Consider the following 18,858-nt stretch of genomic DNA (forward strand, 5'->3'; position numbering starts at 1 on the left):
GCTGCTGTACGGAGACTTCCAGCCTGAGCTCAGGGCGTATAACCGAAGCCCCCTGTATGTAATAAATGTGGAGACCATCTATCATCTGTGGTGGGCACGGTGCTGCCTGCTCATCAATAAGGAGGTCCTGTCCTGTGATAGTGTCAGGTATAAGATCCTGGAAAGTCTCAAGTCAGTGTATAAGAAGGACATAAAGATTAACCCAGGTAATGTGAACTGGAGGAACGTTCATGTGGCGGGATTTATCAATGTTATCTAATATTATTGTGTAAGTGATGTAACAACACAGGATTTATTTTATTTAATATTTATTATTTTGTGATTTTAATGTAATTATTCTGTAATATTTGGTTGTCAGTTTTAAATAAAAAGATCATTATAGTAGTTATATTCTTGTACATAGGGGCAGTATTATAGTAGTTATATTCTGGTACATAGGGGGCAGTATTATTGTAGTTATATTCTTGTACATAGGGGGCAGTATTATAGTAGTTATATTCTTGTACATAGGGGGCAGTATTATAGTAGTTATATTCTTGTACATAGGAGGCAGTATTATTGTAGTTATATTCTTGTATATAGGGGGCAGTATTATTGTAGTTATATTCTTGTACATAGGAGCAGTATTATAGTAGTTATATTCTTGTACATAGGAGCAGTATTATAGTAGTTATATTCTTGTACATAGGGGGCAGTATTATTGTAGTTATATTCTTGTACATAGGAGCAGTATTATAGTAGTTATATTCTTGTACATAGGAGGCAGTATTATAGTAGTTATATTCTTGTACATAGGGAGCAGTATTATAGTAGTTATATTCTTGTACATAGGGGGCAGTATTATAGTAGTTATATTCTTGTACATAGGAGCAGTATTATAGTAGTTATATTCTTGTACATAGGAGGCAGTATTATAGTAGTTATATTCTTGTACATAGGGGGCAGTATTATAGTTGCTATATTCTTGTACATAGGAGCAGTATTATAGTAGTTATATTCTTGTACATAGGAGCAGTATTATAGTAGTTATATTCTTGTACATAGGAGGCAGTATTATAGTAGTTATATTCTTGTACATAAGGGGCAGTATTATAGTAGTTATATTCTTGTACATATGAGCAGTATTATAGTAGTTATATTCTTATACATAGGGGGCAGTAATATAGCAGTTATATTCTTGTACATAGGGGGCAGTATTATAGTAGTTATATTCTTGTACATAGGAGCAGTATTATAGTAGTTATATTCTTGTACATAGGAGCAGTATTATAGTAGTTCTATTCTTTTACATAGGGGGCAGTATTATAGTAGTTATATTCTTGTACATAGGGGCAGTATTATAGTAGTTATATTCTTGTACATAAGGGGCAGTATTATAGTAGTTATATTCTTGTACATAGGAGCAGTATTATAGTAGTTATATTCTTGTACATAGGAGGCAGTATTATAGTAGTTATATTCTTGTACATAGGAGCAGTATTAAAGTAGTTATATTCTTGTACATAAGGGGCAGTATTATAGTAGTTATATTCTTGTACATAGGAGCAGTATTATAGTAGTTATATTCTTGTACATAGGAGGCAGTATTATAGTAGTTCTATTCTTGTACATAGGGGGCAGTATTATAGTAGTTATATTCTTGTACATAGGAGCAGTATTATAGTAGTTATATTCTTGTACATAGGAGGCAGTATTATAGTAGTTATATTCTTGTACATAGGAGCAGTATTATAATAGTTATATTCTTGTACATAGGAGGTAGTATTATAGTAGTTATATTCTTGTACATAGGAGCAGTATTATAGTAGTTATATTCTTGTACATAGGGGCAGTATTATAGTAGTTATATTCTTGTACATAGGAGCAGTATTATAGTAGTTATACTCTTGTACATAGGGGGCAGTATTATAGTAGTTATACTCTTGTACATAGGGGGCAGTATTATAGTAGTTATATTCTTGTATATAGGGGCAGTATTATAATAGTTATATTCTTGTACATAGGGCAGTACTATAGTAGTTATATTCTTGTACATAGGAGCAGTATTATTGTAGTTATATTCTTGCACATAGGGGGCAGTATTATAGTAGTTATATTCTTGTACATAGGAGCAGTATTATAGTAGTTATATTCTTGTACATAGGAGCAGTATTATAGTAGTTATATTCTTGTACATAGGGGGCAGTATTATAGTAGTTATATTCTTGTACATAGGGAGCAGTATTATAGTAGTTATATTCTTGTACATAGGGAGCAGTATTATAGTAGTTATATTCTTGTACATAGGGGCAGTATTATATTAGTTATATTCTTGTACATAGGGAGCAGTATTATAGTAGTTATATTCTTGTACATAGGGGGCAGTATTATAGTAGTTATATTCTTGTACATAGGGGGCAGTATTATAGTAGTTATATTCTTGTACATAGCAACAGTATTATAGTAGTTATATTCTTGTACATAGGAGCAGTATTATAGTAATTATATTCTTGTACATAGGAGCAGTATTATAGTAGTTAAATTCCTGTACATAGGAGCAGTATTATAGTAGTTATATTCTTGTACATAGGGGCAGCATTATAGTAGTTATATTCTTGTACATAGAGGCAGTATTATAGTAATTATATTCTTGTACATAGGGAGCAGTATTATAGTAGTTATATTCTTGTACATAGGGGGCAGTATTATAGTAGTTATATTCTTGTACATAGGGGCAGCATTATAGTAGTTATATTCTTGTACATAGAAGCAGTATTATAGTAGTTATATTCTTGTACATAGGGAGCAGTATTATAGTAGTTATATTCTTGTACATAGGGGGCAGTATTATAGTAGTTATATTCTTGTACATAGGGGGCAGTATTATAGTAGTTATATTCTTGTACATAGCAACAGTATTATAGTAGTTATATTCTTGTACATAGGAGCAGTATTATAGTAATTATATTCTTGTACATAGGAGCAGTATTATAGTAGTTATATTCCTGTACATAGGAGCAGTATTATAGTAGTTATATTCTTGTACATAGGGGGCAGTATTATAGTAGTTATATTCTTGTACGTAGGAGCAGTATTATAGTAGTTATATTCTTGTACATAGGGGGCAGTATTATAGTAGTTATATTCTTGTACATAGGGGGCAGTATTATAGTAGTTATATTCTTGTACATAGGGTCAGTATTATAGTAGTAATATTCTTGTACATAGGGGGCAGTATTATAGTAGTTATATTCTTGTACATAGGGGCAGTATTATAGTAGTTATATTCTTGTACATAGGGGGCAATTTTTATTATAAAAACCAAACAAATACAATTAAAAATTAACAAAATTCCTGCAATAATACAAAACTAGATTCACTTGAATTGTACATACATTCATTACATCTCTAGATTATACAGATAAAGTCAACATAAAGAGTCCACACCTGTGGTTGGAAAAATGAAAAATAAACACTTTGTAAAAGAAACCATCATATTTCAGCACAGTTACACATCCTTCCATAACTTTACACTTTTCTGACTCCTCCTGATTTCTCATGATTTTATCTGGGCTCGGACAATATCTGGTTGACGGTTCATAGATCTGGGTCGGAGTCATCCTGTCCACCACCGGTCTCCATACCAGTCTCTACCTGAGTGCCCACAGGTAAGGGCTTCCGCTTTGGTGGGGGACAGTCCTCAACATCCCTATCACACTCTGTGTCTATTTTTTTAAGTTCATCCTCAAAATCCCCGTTAGACAGAACATCAAACCTATTAGACACGACCATTACTCAAGCAGAACTCTGGACCTTCCTCCTGGCACTCTGGCCAGTGTCATACTCCTCCTCAGGTTTACGGGAGGTCTTGTCCTTTTTCTTCCTTTTACTCTGATTCTGGCTATTTCCTTCAGATACAGATGGTAATACTGAAGTAGCGCTTTCCTGTGACTGCTGCTCCTGAGGGACGACCTCCATGCTCCCCTGTGCCCCCTCTGAGCGCTGCTGCTCGGGTGGTACCTGAGTGAACCCCTGGTGGACCTCTGACAATAAAGCCTCCTCTTCCAGAACCTCTGCCCCCGCCACCAAATCCTCATCAGGAAAGTCCTTACAGATGTTGTGCCAGGCGTCTGGACAGTCCCGGTGAGGGTGGCCGATCTTACCACAGAGGTTGCACCTGATGTTCTGACAGTCTGCAGCTACATGGCCGACTTACCCGCACAGGCTGCACTTCACCACTGTACAGGTATTCGCCAGGTGACCCGCCTTGCCACATTTGAAGCACTTTCTGGGCTGGCCGGGGTAGAAACATACACCCTTCTCCCTCCCAATAAAGAAGGAGTTGAGTAGGTGGGCAGTGATGTTATTACACTGGCGCAGCTTCACCAGGACCTTCCACCCACCCGTCCAGATACCATCGTTATCTCTGCTTCCGGTGAGGTCAGAGACGAGGTCGTAATTCCTCCGGAGCCACACCACAATGTCCTTCGGGGGAACAGACTCATTCCAGAAGATGACATTAACCGTAACCGTATCTGGCTTAGAGATGGGAATAAAACTGACTCCATAAATTAACTGACTCCATAAATTAACTGACTCCATAAATTAATAAAACTTACTCCAGCCCTCAGCGTCTCTGAACTTGGGGAAATTGGCCCAGAATCTGTCCAGATCAGACATGAGCTTAAAGCTGACATCATAGCCCTACCTGTCTGGTAGATTAATTACCGCCCAGATGTTAACTGGCGCAAACCCCATCTGCTGGCACAGGAGCTCCCTGACCACAAACCTCCTGTCGGGCCGATCCTCCTTGGCACCTCTGTGCCTGAAACGCACGACGTTCCTCCGTTTAAACGCCTGGCCGGTATAATTAGCGCCAGAGGTAAAGGACGGAGCGCCACGGCTCCAGGCATTACTGGGGGGAACTTGCGGGGTCACACTGGGCTGACTAACAGGGTGAGGGTCTGCTGCAGGGGGACCCTGTGTGCTGGGAATTAAAGGAGGAAAATCACAGACATTATCATGCACATTGTTATCATCAACATCAATGTCATTATCATACTGCGCCATGTCCACCACAGATTCTGTGCTCCCTCCAACCCCCGACCCCACAGATACAGTATGATTATCCCCAGCATGAGAGCCCTGCTGGGCACCACCAGAAACTAATGACACATGTCCACTGTCTGGCTGCTGTGCTGGGCATCCTGGGACTTGTGGTACCACCGTTGTACCCTGCACTCCATGCTCCTGCTTGGGATCTGCCGCAGGCTCTTGCGGCTCCTGGTGCAGTCCCTTTTGGAACAAGAAGCTTGCGGGTTGCAGCACTGGCCGCACCTGCTTCTGGGGCCCACCTGGGACAATGTCTGACTGCGAATCAGCAGAGTACGGCAGATTGAACATAAACGGTTCCTGGTTCCTGTAAGTCTCTGCCAGGGGCCCCATCCTCTCAAAGACACAGTCTATGTCCTTCACCACATTTCCAGCTCTACCCCCATTGAGTTCAGCTTCCGGTCATACACGGTGTGATCCCCGGGATCCTCAGCCTTACTTTATATGCACAGTCTATTGATACCTGTATTAGCTGTTCCTGCTGCTGTAACTCACCCAACCTCTCCACCAGTCCTGGGATGTCCTCTGCAATCTGTGGCCCAGGTGCACATGGAGTCTCCTGGGATCCTGCCTTCAGCGAGCTCTCTGACTGCTTGGACTTAGATGTCTCCTTGGGTTTTACCACCGCTGGTTTCGTGGCTCCAGGCTCCACAGCAGTATTACTGCTGCCACCTGACTGCGACCTCGTGCGTCCAGAGCCCGCCATGCTGGTCACCACGTGCTTCTGCTGCAGGTTCTCCCGGAGGGTCTGTCTCTCCAGAGATGTCCTCCTCTGCCGGCTTGGAGTGAGCTGCACACCTGAGGCCGGTGATGGGATCTGCCTCACCTCCTGGCCAACAAGCTGCTTTCCTCCATTCAGCTTCCCAGCAGTAGATTCCTTCTGGATCTTTCCTAATTGCACTTCACTCTGCTTGCCTTGGCTGGCCGACTGCTTTACTGTCACCTTCTTACATACAACCACGGCTTTTCCTTCTTCCTTTACTTTACTCACTTTCAAAACTCCATCTTTCTTGTTGCTGCTGCTGCTGCTATTTCCATTCGGAGCTTTCTTCTCCTCACAGATCGCTTTGGGATTTCCATCCACATTAGAAAGAGCTTGGGAGTTTCTTCCCAGTGTAGGCCTGGAAGCCTGGGCCTTGCTTGGAGAGCTTACCCGCCCAGGGAGGCCCCTCCCCGGGCTTGCTCCAGACATCAGGAGAACCACTGACACACGTCCTCACAGCTAGGAGGCAGTATTATAGTAGTTATATTCTTGTACATAGGGGGCAGTATTATATTAGTTATATGCTTGTACATAGGGGCAGTATTATATTAGTTATATTCTTGTACATAGGGGCAGTATTATAGTAGTTATATTCTTGTACATAGGAGCAGTATTATAGTAGTTATATTCTTGTACATAGGGAGCAGTATTATAGTAGTTATATTCTTGTACATAGGGAGCAGTATTATAGTAGTTATATTCTTGTACATAGGAGCAGTATTATAGTAGTTATATTCTTGTATATAGGGAGCAGTATTATAGTAGTTATATTCTTGTATATAGGGAGCAGTATTATAGTAGTTATATTCTTGTACATAAGGGGCAGTATTAGAGTAGATATATTCTTGTACACAGGAGCAGTATTATAGTAGTTATATTCTTGTACATAGGAGCAGTATTATAGTAGTTATATTCTTGTACATAGGAGCAGTATTATATTAGTTATATTCTTGTACATAGGGGGCAGTATTATAGTAGTTATATTCTTGTACATAGGAGCTGTATTATAGTAGTTATATTCTTGTACATAGGGGGCAGTATTATAGCAGTTATATTCTTGTACATAGGGGGCAGTATTATAGTAGTTATATTCTTGTACATAGGGGCAGTATTATAGTAGTTATATTCTTGTACATAGGGGCAGTATTATAGTAGTTATATTCTTGTACATAGGGGGCAGTATTATAGTAGTTATATTCTTGTACATAGGAGGCAGTATTATAGTAGTTATATTCTTTTACATAGGGGCAGTATTATAGTAGTTATATTCTTGTACATAGGAGCTCTATTATAGTAGTTATATTCTTGTACATAGGGGGCAGTATTATAGTAGTTATATTCTAGTACATAGGGGGCAGTATTATAGTAGTAATATTCTTGTACATAGGGGCAGTATTATAGTAGTTATATTCTTGTACATAGGGTGCAGTATTATAGTAGTTATATTCTTGTACATAGGAGCTGTATTATAGTAGTTATATTCTTGTACATAGGAGCAGTATTATAGTAGTTATATTCTTGTACATAGGGGGCAGTATTATAGTAGTTATATTCTTGTACATAGGAGCAGTATTATAGTAGTTATATTCTTGTACATAGGGGGAAGTATTATAGTAGGTATATTCCTGTACATAGGAGCGGTATTATAGTAGTTATATTGTTGTACATAGGGTGCAGTATTATAGTAGTTATATTCTTGTACATAGGAGGCAGTATTATAGTAGTTATATTCTTTTACATAGGGGCAGTATTATAGTAGTTATATTCTTGTACATAGGAGCAGTATTATAGTAGTTATATTCTTGTACATAGGAGCTCTATTATAGTAGTTATATTCTTGTACATAGGAGGCAGTATTATAGTAGTTATATTCTTGTACATAGGAGCTCTATTATAGTAGTTATATTCTTGTACATAGGGGCAGTATTATAGTAGTTATATTCTTGTACATAGGGAGCAGTATTATAGTAGTTATATTCTTGTACATAGGAGCAGTATTATAGTAGTTATATTCTTGTACATAGGGGGCAGTATTATAGTAGTTATATTCTTGTACATAGGGGCAGTATTATAGTAGTTATATTCTTGTACATAGAGGCAGTATTATAGTAGTTATATTCTTGTACATAGGGGTCAGTATTATAGTAGTTATATTCTTTTACATAGGGGCAGTATTATAGTAGTTATATTCTTGTACATAGGGGGCAGTATTATAGTAGTTATATTGTTGTACATAGGGGGCAGTATTATAGTAGTTATATTCTTTTACATAGGGGCAGTATTATAGTAGTTATATTCTTGTACATAGGAGCAGTATTATAGTAGTTATATTCTTGTACATAGGAGCAGTATTATAGTAGTTATATTCTTTTACATAGGGGCAGTATTATAGTAGTTATATTCTTGTACATAGGGGCAGTATTATAGTAGTTATATTCTTGTATATAGGGAGCAGTATTATAGTAGTTATATTCTTTTACATAGGGGGCAGTATTAGAGTAGATATATTCTTGTACACAGGAGCAGTATTATAGTAGTTATATTCTTGTACATAGGAACAGTATTATAGTAGTTATATTCTTGTACATAGGAGCAGTATTATATTAGTTATATTCTTGTACATAGGGGGCAGTATTATAGTAGTTATATTCTTGTACATAGGGGCCAGTATTATAGTAGTAATATTCTTGTACATAGGGGCAGTATTATAGTAGTAATATTCTTGTACATAGGGGCAGTATTATAGTAGTTATATTCTTGTACATAGGGGCAGTATTATAGTAGTTATATTCTTGTACACAGGGGCAGTATTATAGTAGTTATATTCTTGTACATAGAGGGCAGTAGTATAGTAGTTATATTCTTGTACATAGAGGGCAGTATTATAGTAGTTATATTCTTGTACACAGGGGACAGTATCATAGTAGTTATATTCTTGTACATAGGGGCAGTATTATAGTAGTTATATTCTTGTACATAGGGGGCAGTATTATAGTAGTTATATTCTTGTACACAGGGGCAGTATTATAGTAGTTATATTCTTGTACATAGGGGGCAGTATTATAGTAGTTATATTCTTGTACACAGGGGCAGTATTATAGTAGTTATATTCTTGTACATAGGGGCAGTATTATAGTAGTTATATTCTTGTACATAGGGGGCAGTATTATAGTAGTTATATTCTTGTACATAGGGGGCAGTATTATAGTAGTTATATTCTTGTACACAGGGGCAGTATTATAGTAGTTATATTCTTGTACATAGGGGGCAGTATTATAGTAGATATATTCTTTTACATAGGAGCAGTATTATAGTAGTTATATTCTTGTTCATAGGGGCAGTATTATAGTAGTTATATTCTTGTACACAGGAGCAGTATTATAGTAGTTATATTCTTGCACATAGGGGGCAGTATTATAGTAGTAATATTCTTGTACATAGGAGCAGTATTATAGTAGTTATATTCTTGTACATAGGGGCAGTATAATAGTTATATTCTTGTACATAGGGAGTCGTATTATAGTAGTTATATTCTTGTACATAGGGAGTCGTATTATAGTAGATATATTCTTGTACATAGGAGCAGTATTATAGTAGTTATATTCTTGTACATAGGGGGCAGTATTATAGTAGTTATATTCTTGTACATAGGGAGCAGTATTATAGTAGTTATATTCTTGTACATAGGGGGCAGTATTATAGTAGTTATATTCTTGTACATAGGAGCAGTATTATAGTAGTTATATTCTTGTACATAGGAGCAGTATTATAGTAGTTATATTCTTTTACATAGGGGGCAGTATTATAGTAGTTATATTCTTGTACATAGGAGCTGTATTATAGTAGTTATATTCTTGTACATAGGAGCAGTATTATAGTAGTTATATTCTTGTACATAGGGGGCAGTATTATAGTAGGTATATTCTTGTACATAGGAGCAGTATTATAGTAGTTATATTGTTGCACATAGGGGGCAGTATTATAGTAGTTATATTCTTGTACATAGGAGCTGTATTATAGTAGTTATATTCTTGTACATAGGGGGCAGTATTATAGCAGTTATATTCTTGTACATAGAGGGCAGTATTATAGTAGTTATATTCTTGTACATAGAGGGCAGTATTATAGTAGTTATATTCTTGTACATAGGGGCAGTATTATAGTAGTTATATTCTTGTACATAGGGGGCAGTATTATAGTAGTTATATTCTTGTACATAGGAGGCAGTATTATAGTTGTTATATTCTTGTACATAGGAGCTGTATTATAGTAGTTATATTCTTGTACATAGGGGGCAGTATTATAGTAGTTATATTCTTGTACATAGGGGGCAGTATTATAGTAGTAATATTCTTGTACATAGGGGCAGTATTATAGTAGTTATATTCTTGTACATAGGAGCAGTATTATAGTAGTTATCTTCTTGTACATAGGGGCAGTATTATAGTAGTTATATTCTTGTACATAGGGGCAGTATTTATAGTAGTTATATTCTTGTACATAAGGGGCAGTATTATAGTAGTTATATTCTTGTACATAGGAGCAGTATTATAGTAGTTATATTCTTGTACATAGGGTCAGTATTATAGTAGTTATATTCTTGTACATAGGAGCAGTATTATAGTAGTTATATTCTTGTACATAGGAGCAGTATTATAGTAGTAATATTCTTGTACATAGGGGCAGTATTATAGTAGTTATATTCTTGTACATAGGGGCAGTATTATAGTAGTTATATTCTTGTACATAGGGGGCAGTATTATAGTAGATATATTCTTTTACATAGGAGCAGTATTATATTAGTTATATTCTTGTACATTGGGGGCAGTATTATAGTAGTTATATTCTTGTACATAGGGGGCAGTATTATAGTAGTTATATTCTTGTACATAGGGGTAGCATTATAGTAGTTATATTCTTGTACATAGAGGCAGTATTATAGTAATTATATTCTTGTACATAGGGAGCAGTATTATAGTAGTTATATTCTTGTACATAGGGGGCAGTATTATAGTAGATATATTCTTGTACATAGGAGCAGTATTATAGTAGTAATATTCTTGTACATAGGGGCAGTATTATAGTAGTTATATTCTTGTACATAGGGGCAGTATTATAGTAGTTATATTCTTGTACATAGGGGACAGTATTATAGTAGTTATATTCTTGTACATAGGGGCAGTATTATAGTAGTTATATTCTTGTACATAGGGGCAGTATTATAGTAGTTATATTCTTGTACATAGGAGCAGTATTATAGTAATTATATTCTTGTACATAGGGGCAGTATTATAGTAGTTATATTCTTGTACATAGGGGCAGTATTATAGTAGTTATATTCTTGTACATAGGGGCAATTTTTATTATAAAAACCAAACAAATACAAAAGATTAACAAAATTCCTGCAATAATACAAAACTAGATTCACTTGAATTGTACATACATTCGTTACATCTCTAGATTATACAGATAAAGTCAACATAAAGAGTCCACACCTGTGGTTGGAAAAATGAAAAATAAACACTTTGTAAAAAGAAACCATCATATTTCAGCACAGTTACACGTCCTTCCATAACTTTACACTTTCTTGACCCTTCCTAGTTTCTCATGATTTTATCTGGGTTCGGACATTGTCTGGGTGACAGCTCATAGATCTGGGTCGGAGTCATCCTGTCCACCACCGGTCTCCATGCCAGTCTCTACCTGAGTGCCCACAGGTAAGGGCTTCCGCTTTGGCGGGGGACAGTCCTCAACATCCCTATCACACTCTGCGTCTATTTTTTTAAGTTCATCCTCAAAATCCCCGTTAGACAGAACATCAAACCTATTAGACACGACCATTACTCCTGCAGAACTCTGGACCTTCCTCCTGGCACTCTGGCCAGTGTCATGCTCCTCCTCAGGTTTACGGGAGGTCTTGTCCTTTTTCTTCCTTTTACTCAGATTATTGCTATTTCCTTCAGATACAGATGGTAATACTGAAGTAGTGGCTTCCTGTGACTGCTGCTCCTGAGGGACGACCTCCATACTCCCCTGTGCCCCCGCTGAGCACGGCAGCTCTGGTGGTACCTGAGTGGACCCCTGGTGGACCTCTGACAATGAAGCCTCCTCCTCCAGAATCTCTGCCCCCGCTACCAAATCCTCATCAGGAAAGTCCTTACAGATGTTGTGCCAGGCGTCTGGACAGTCCCTGTGAGGGTGGCCGATCTTACCACAGAGGTTGCACCTGATGTTCTGACAGTCTGCAGCTACATGGCCGACTTCCCCGCACAGGCTGCACTTGCCACTGTACAGGTATTCGCCAGGTGACCCGCCTTGCCACATTTGAAGCACTTTCTGGGCTGGCCGGGGTAGAAACATACACCCTTCTCCCTCCCAATAAAGAAGGAGTTGGGTAGGTGGGCAGTGATGTTATTACACTGGCGCAGCTTCACCAGGACCTTCCACCCACCCGTCCAGATACCATCGTTATCTCTGCTTCTGGTGAGGTCAGAGACGAGGTCGCAATGCCTCCAGAGCCACACCACAATGTCCTGCGGGGGAACAGACTCATTCCAGAAGATGACATTAACCGTAACCGTATCGGGCTTAGAGATGGGAATAAAACTGAACTTACTCCAGCCCTCAGCGTCTCTGAACTTGGGGAAATTGGCCCAGAATCTGTCCAGATCAGACATGAGCTTAAAGCTGACATCATAGCCCTGCCTGTCTGGTAGATTAATTACCGCCCAGATGTTAACTGGCGCAAACCCCATCTGCTGGCACAGGAGCTCCCTGACCACAAACCTCCTGTCGGGCCGATCCTCCTTGGCACCTCTGTGCCTGAAACGCACGACGTTCCTCCGTTTAAACGCCTGGCCGGTATAATTAGCGCCAGAGGTAAAGGACGGAGCGCCACGGCTCCAGGCATTACTGGGGGGAACTTGTGGGGTCACACTGGGCTGACTAACAGGGTGAGGGTCTGCTGCAGGGGGACCCTGTGTGCTGGGAATTAAAGGAGGAAAATCACAGACATTATCATGCACATTGTTATCATCAACATCAATGTCATTATCAGACTGCGCCATGTCCACCACAGATTCTGTGCTCCCTCCAGCCCCCGACCCCACAGATACAGTATGATTATCCCCAGCATGAGAGCCCTGCTGGGCACCACCAGAAACTAATGACACATGTCCACTGTCCGGCTGCTGTGCTGGGCATCCTGGGACTAGTGGTACCACCGTTGTACCCTGCACTCCATGCTCCTGCTTGGGATCTGCCGCAGGCTCTTGCGGCTCCTGGTGCAGTCCCTTTTGGAACAAGAAGCTTGCGGGTTGCAGCACTGGCCGCACCTGCTTCTGGGGCCCACCTGGGACAACATCTGGCTGAGAATCAGCAGAGTACGGCATATTGAACCTAAACGGTTCCTGGTTCCTGTAAGTCTCTGCCAGGGGCCCCATCCTCTCAAAGACACAGTCTATTTCCTTCACCACATTTGCCAGCTCTACCCCCATTGAGTTCAGCTTCCGGTCATACACGGTGTGATCCCCGGGATCCTCAGCCTTACTTTATATGCACAGTCTATTGATACCTGTATTAGCTGTTCCTGCTGCTGTAACTCACCCAACCTCTCCACCAGTCCTGGGATGTCCTCTGCAATCTGCAGCCCTGGTGCACATGGAGTCTCCTGGGATCCTGCCTTCAGCGAGCTCTCTGACTGCTTGGACCTAGATGCCTCCTTGGTTTTTACCACCGTTGGTTTCGTGGCTCCAGGCTCCACAGCACTATTACTGCTGCCACCTGACTGCGACCTCGTGCGTCCAGAGCCCGCCATGCTGGTCACCACGTGCTTCTGCTGCAGGTTCTCCTGGAGGGTCTGTCTCTCCAGAGATGTCCTCCTCTGCCGGCTTGGAGTGAGCTGCACACCTGAGGCTGGTGATGGGATCTGCCTCACCTCCTGGCCAACAAGCTGCTTTCCCCCATTCAGCTTCCCAGCAGTAGATTCCTTCTGGATCTTTCCTAATTGCACTTCACTCTGCTTGCCTTGGCTGGCCGACTGCTTTACTGTGACCTTCTTACATACGACCACGGCTTTTCCTTCTTCCTTTACTTTACTCACTTTCACAACTTCATCTTTCTTGTTGCTGCTGCTGCTGCTATTTCCATTCGGAGCTTTCTTCTCCTCACAAGTCACTTTGGGATTTCCATCCACATTAGAAAGAGCTTGGGAGTTTCCTCCCAGTGTAGGCCTGGAAGCCTGGGCCTTGCTTGGAGAGCTTACCCGCCCAGGGAGGCCCCTCCCCGGGCTTGCTCCAGACATCAGGAGAACCACTGACACACGTCCTCACAGCTAGGAGGCAGTATTATAGTAGTTATATTCTTGTACATAGGAGCAGTATTATAGTAGTTATATTCTTGTACATAGGGGCAGTATTATAGTAGTTATATTCTTGTACATAGGGGCAATATTATAGTAGTTATATTCTTGTACACAGGAGCAGTATTATAGTAGTTATATTCTTGTACATAGGAGCAGTATTATAGTAGTTATATTCTTGTACATAGGAACAGTATTATAGTAGTTATATTCTTGTACATAGGGGCAGTATTATAGTAGTTATATTCTTGTACATAGGGGCAATATTATAGTAGTTATATTCTTGTACATAGGGGCAGTATTATAGTAGTTATATTCTTGTACATAGGGGCAGTATTATAGTAGTTATATTCTTGTACATAGGGGGCAGTATTATAGTGGTTATATTCTTGTACATAGGAGCAGTATTATAGTATGTATATTCTTGTACATAGGAGCAGTATTATAGTAGTTATATTCTTGTACATAGGAGCAGTATTATAGTAGTTATATTCTTGTACATAGAGGGCAGTATTATAGTAGTTATATTCTTGTACATAGAGGGCAGTATTATAGTAGTTATATTCTTGTACATAGAGGGCAGTATTATAGTAGTTATATTCTTGTACATATGGGCAGTATTATAGTAGTTATATTCTTGTACATAGGAGCAGTATTATAGTAGTTATATTCTTGTACATAGGAGCAGTATTATAGTAGTTATATTCTTGTACATAGGGGCAGTATTATAGTAGTTATATTCTTGTACATAGGGGCAGTATTATAGTAGTTATATTCTTGTACATAGGGGCAGTATTATAGTAGTTATATTCTTGTACATAGGAGCAGTATTATAGTAGTTATATTCTTGTACATAGGAGCAGTATTATAGTAGTTATATTCTTGTACATTGGAGCAGTATTATAATAGTTATATTCTTGTACATAGGGGCAGTATTATAGCAGTAATATTCTTGTACATAGGGGGCAGTATTATAGTAGTTATATTCTTGTACATAGGGGCAGTATTAAAGTAGTTATATTCTTGTACATAGGGGCAGTATTATAGTAGTTATATTCTTGTACATAGGGGCAGTATTATAGTAGTTATATTCTTGTACATAGGAGCAGTATTATAGTAGTTATATTCTTGTACATAGGAGCAGTATTATAGTAGTTATATTCTTGTACATTGGAGCAGTATTATAATAGTTATATTCTTGTACATAGGGGCAGTATTATAGTAGTAATATTCTTGTACATAGGGGGCAGTATTATAGTAGTTATATTCTTGTACATAGGGGCAGTATTATAGTAGTTATATTCTTGTACATAGGGGGCAGTATTATAGTAGTTATATTCTTGTACATAGGAGCAGTATTATAGTAGTTATATTCTTGTACATAGGAGCAGTATTATAGTAGTTATATTCTTGTACATAGGATCAGTATTATAGTAGTTATATTCTTGTACATAGGGAGCAGTATTATAGTAGTTATATTCTTGTACATAGGAGCGGTATTATAGTAGTTATATTCTTGTACATAGGGGCAGTATTATAGCAGTTATATTCTTGTACATAGGGGCAGTATTATAGCAGTTATATTCTTGTACATAGGAGCAGTATTATAGTAGTTATATTCTTGTACATAGGGGGCAGTATTATAGTAGTTATGTTCTTGAACATATGAGCAATATTATAGTAGATAGATTCTTGTATATACAGTCATGTTCAATATTATTGGCAGACATTAAGTTTAAGTACTGTAGTGCGGCGGTGTTCACACTGTGCGGTAATGAGACAGTGACCCAAGGAAAGTTCAACTTAAATGTCTTTATTTGCAAAACCTCACAGCTCAAATGCAAAAGATGTCCTCCGGATCACAGCCAGGTAATCCAAATAGTTTGTGCAAACCTGTTGCCGTGGGAGACAGCTGCGCCGTTTCATTCTGAGTTGCGCCAGTTATGTTGCCTTCACAGGCCAGTATTGCACGCATCCTCCTGCTCTGCAGCTTGCAAACAAACCACTGACAGACCCAAACCTTTGCTGCAGGTTTTTAAATGAAAACTGTGGACATGAGCCACATGCAAGACCCGGGCTGGAGGGAGTGATCCACCCCACTGCCATCCTGTAGATCGCTCCAAAATCGAAAGCCCATGTCGGGTTTTCTTAATCCAACTTGGTCAAATAGCTTGACCAAGTTCAAACTTACTTTTATTCTGCACTGCAATCACAGCTATGTCTGTGATAACAATGCACTCCAGCGGGTTCAATAACCTTCCATGCGCATCCTGGGGGATACATACCGTCCCTCGCATATGATCCCCCACACTGCCTCACAGTATATAATGTGGAATATCTCCTGAAAAAAATGAAACAAGCCAAACAGTTTTTTTGTATACAGACTCGTGTTAAATACAAAGAGCAAATGATCAACAATAATTTAAAACAAAAAGCAATGGGAGAGAAAAATAGAAAAATCTAAATTTTTCTGTGTCACTGGTGTTGGCACCTTTACATTAATTTAGTATGGAAACACATTTTGACTCGCCTGTGGTAAATCACAAAACAGATTCTCCTGTGATCAATTGCCGGTGCCCATGTGACATGAATTAACCAATGAATGATGATTTTAGTGATTTAAAAAGCCACATGGTAGGCCCTGTTCCTTTGTCACAATGGTGAAGACAAAGGAGCTATCTGAGGACATCAGAACTGCTATTATTAGCAAAGACAAGACATCCAAAGGGTATAAGGTCATCTCCAAAGACTTTGGTATGCCAGTTTCAACAGTGCTCAATGTTATTAAGAAGTTTGCCAAGCATGAAACCGTCAATAACCTGCCTGGACATGGGGGAAAGAGGAAAATTGACAAGAGATATCTTCAATGGTTGGTGCAAATAGTGGAAAAAACACCACGTCAAACATCCAAACACCTGAAGGCCAACCTGGAACAGTCTGGGGTCATGGTTTCAACAAGTACCATATGCAGCACACTAAACGAAGCAGAGCTTTATGGGCGAAGGCCAAGGAAGAAACCATTGCTGAAGAAAAGACATAAAAAGGAATGACTGATCTTTGCCAAAGAGTACCTTGACAAACCACAATCCTTCTGGGAAAATGTTCTATGGACAGATGAAACAAAAATAGAGCTTTTTATCAATGCAAAGCAACAGTTTGTTTACAGACAAATGATTGCTTATGATTTCAAGAACACCTTACCAACAGCTAAGCATGGTGGAGGATCCATAATGCTGTGGGGTTGCTTTGCTGCGTCTGGAACTGGAGGTCTGGACCATATCACAGGAATCATGAAATCAGAGAATTATCAAGAGATTTTAGAGCCAAGTGTCCTACCCAGTGTAAGAAAACTTGGTTTGAGTCGAAGATCATGGGTCCTCCAGCAAGACAATGACCCAAAGCACACATCCAAAAGTACACATGAATGGTTGAAAAATTAAAAATGGACTGTTTTAAAATGGCCAGCAATGAATTCTGACCTCAATCCCATTGAAAATCTTTGGGGTGAGCTGAAATCTGCCATTGGGAAAAAGAACCTGCAAACTTTCAAGAGCTCGAACAAACTGCAAAGGAAGAGTGGGAGAAAACTCCAGCCGAGAAGTAAAAGAAGCTTATAGATGACTACAAGAAACGTGTGGAGGCCGTCAGCAATGCCAAAGGGTGGGCAACCAAGTATTAATTAGGGGGGCAACCAAGTATTAAAATTAGGGTGTGCAACCAAATATTAATTAGGGGGGCCTTTATTGCTGCACGTGCTGTCTATTCTGTTTCTTCTTTGAAATTGCAACATGGAAGTTGAAAAACAACCATTGATATATAGTCGCAATATTTTTTTTGCAAATGTTCTCCATTCCCACACCCCAGAGTGATTTTATGTCCGTCTGTAATTTCTGCGCTAATTTTTAGACATATAAGCAAAAATTTATTTGAGCAAAATTCATTAACCCCTCATGGGCCATCTTGAAGAATTTGATTTAAAAAAAGTTAACAAATACCACGAAGAGTAAAAGAAAAGGGACTTAAATAAACTCTCCACAAATGATGAACTGCGCCTTTTATTTTTTGTCTTTTACGCTTTTTGCACTTCGTCTTCTGCTACAATTTGTGCATTAATTCCAGGCAAACACAAGACCACTGCAGAGAAGACCCCAGGACATTGGAGCAAAAACTTTAAGAAGTTGGAATTGATGAATCCCCCACAAACAGCTGAGAGCCCCCAGATCTGGGGGTCCTGTGTAGAGATGAGCGGGTGCACTCGCAGTTCCAGCGACAATATTTAGCGTCCGCATCCTGCTCCTCCTCTTCAGTAGCCACCATACTAATGGATACGCTTTACCTTTGCCTCAGATTTAACCCTTGCAATCTTTTTTTTTTTTTTTTTTGCAGTGATTTTAATAAAATGTCACAATAGTTATGGTCCAATTATTAAACACTCGTAAACCAAAAATGATCCCCCAAACAATCACGTGAATTTACCCTTAGGGCGCAGTCACGTGACCCTGATTCTAGCCACTGTGCTGTTTGTTATTGTCATTGCCATGACAACCACTCTGATTCCATCTAAATGTGACTTAATTGGTTGCCATTGGCAACTGCTCCACTTAAGAATATGAAAACAGAGCGACTTTATTATTGGTTGCCGTGG

Source organism: Phyllobates terribilis, unplaced genomic scaffold (assembly GCF_046119375.1).
Source record: "Phyllobates terribilis strain yellow unplaced genomic scaffold, ASM4611937v1 Scaffold_11__3_contigs__length_659146591, whole genome shotgun sequence".
Classification (NCBI taxonomy): Eukaryota; Metazoa; Chordata; class Amphibia; order Anura; family Dendrobatidae; genus Phyllobates; species Phyllobates terribilis.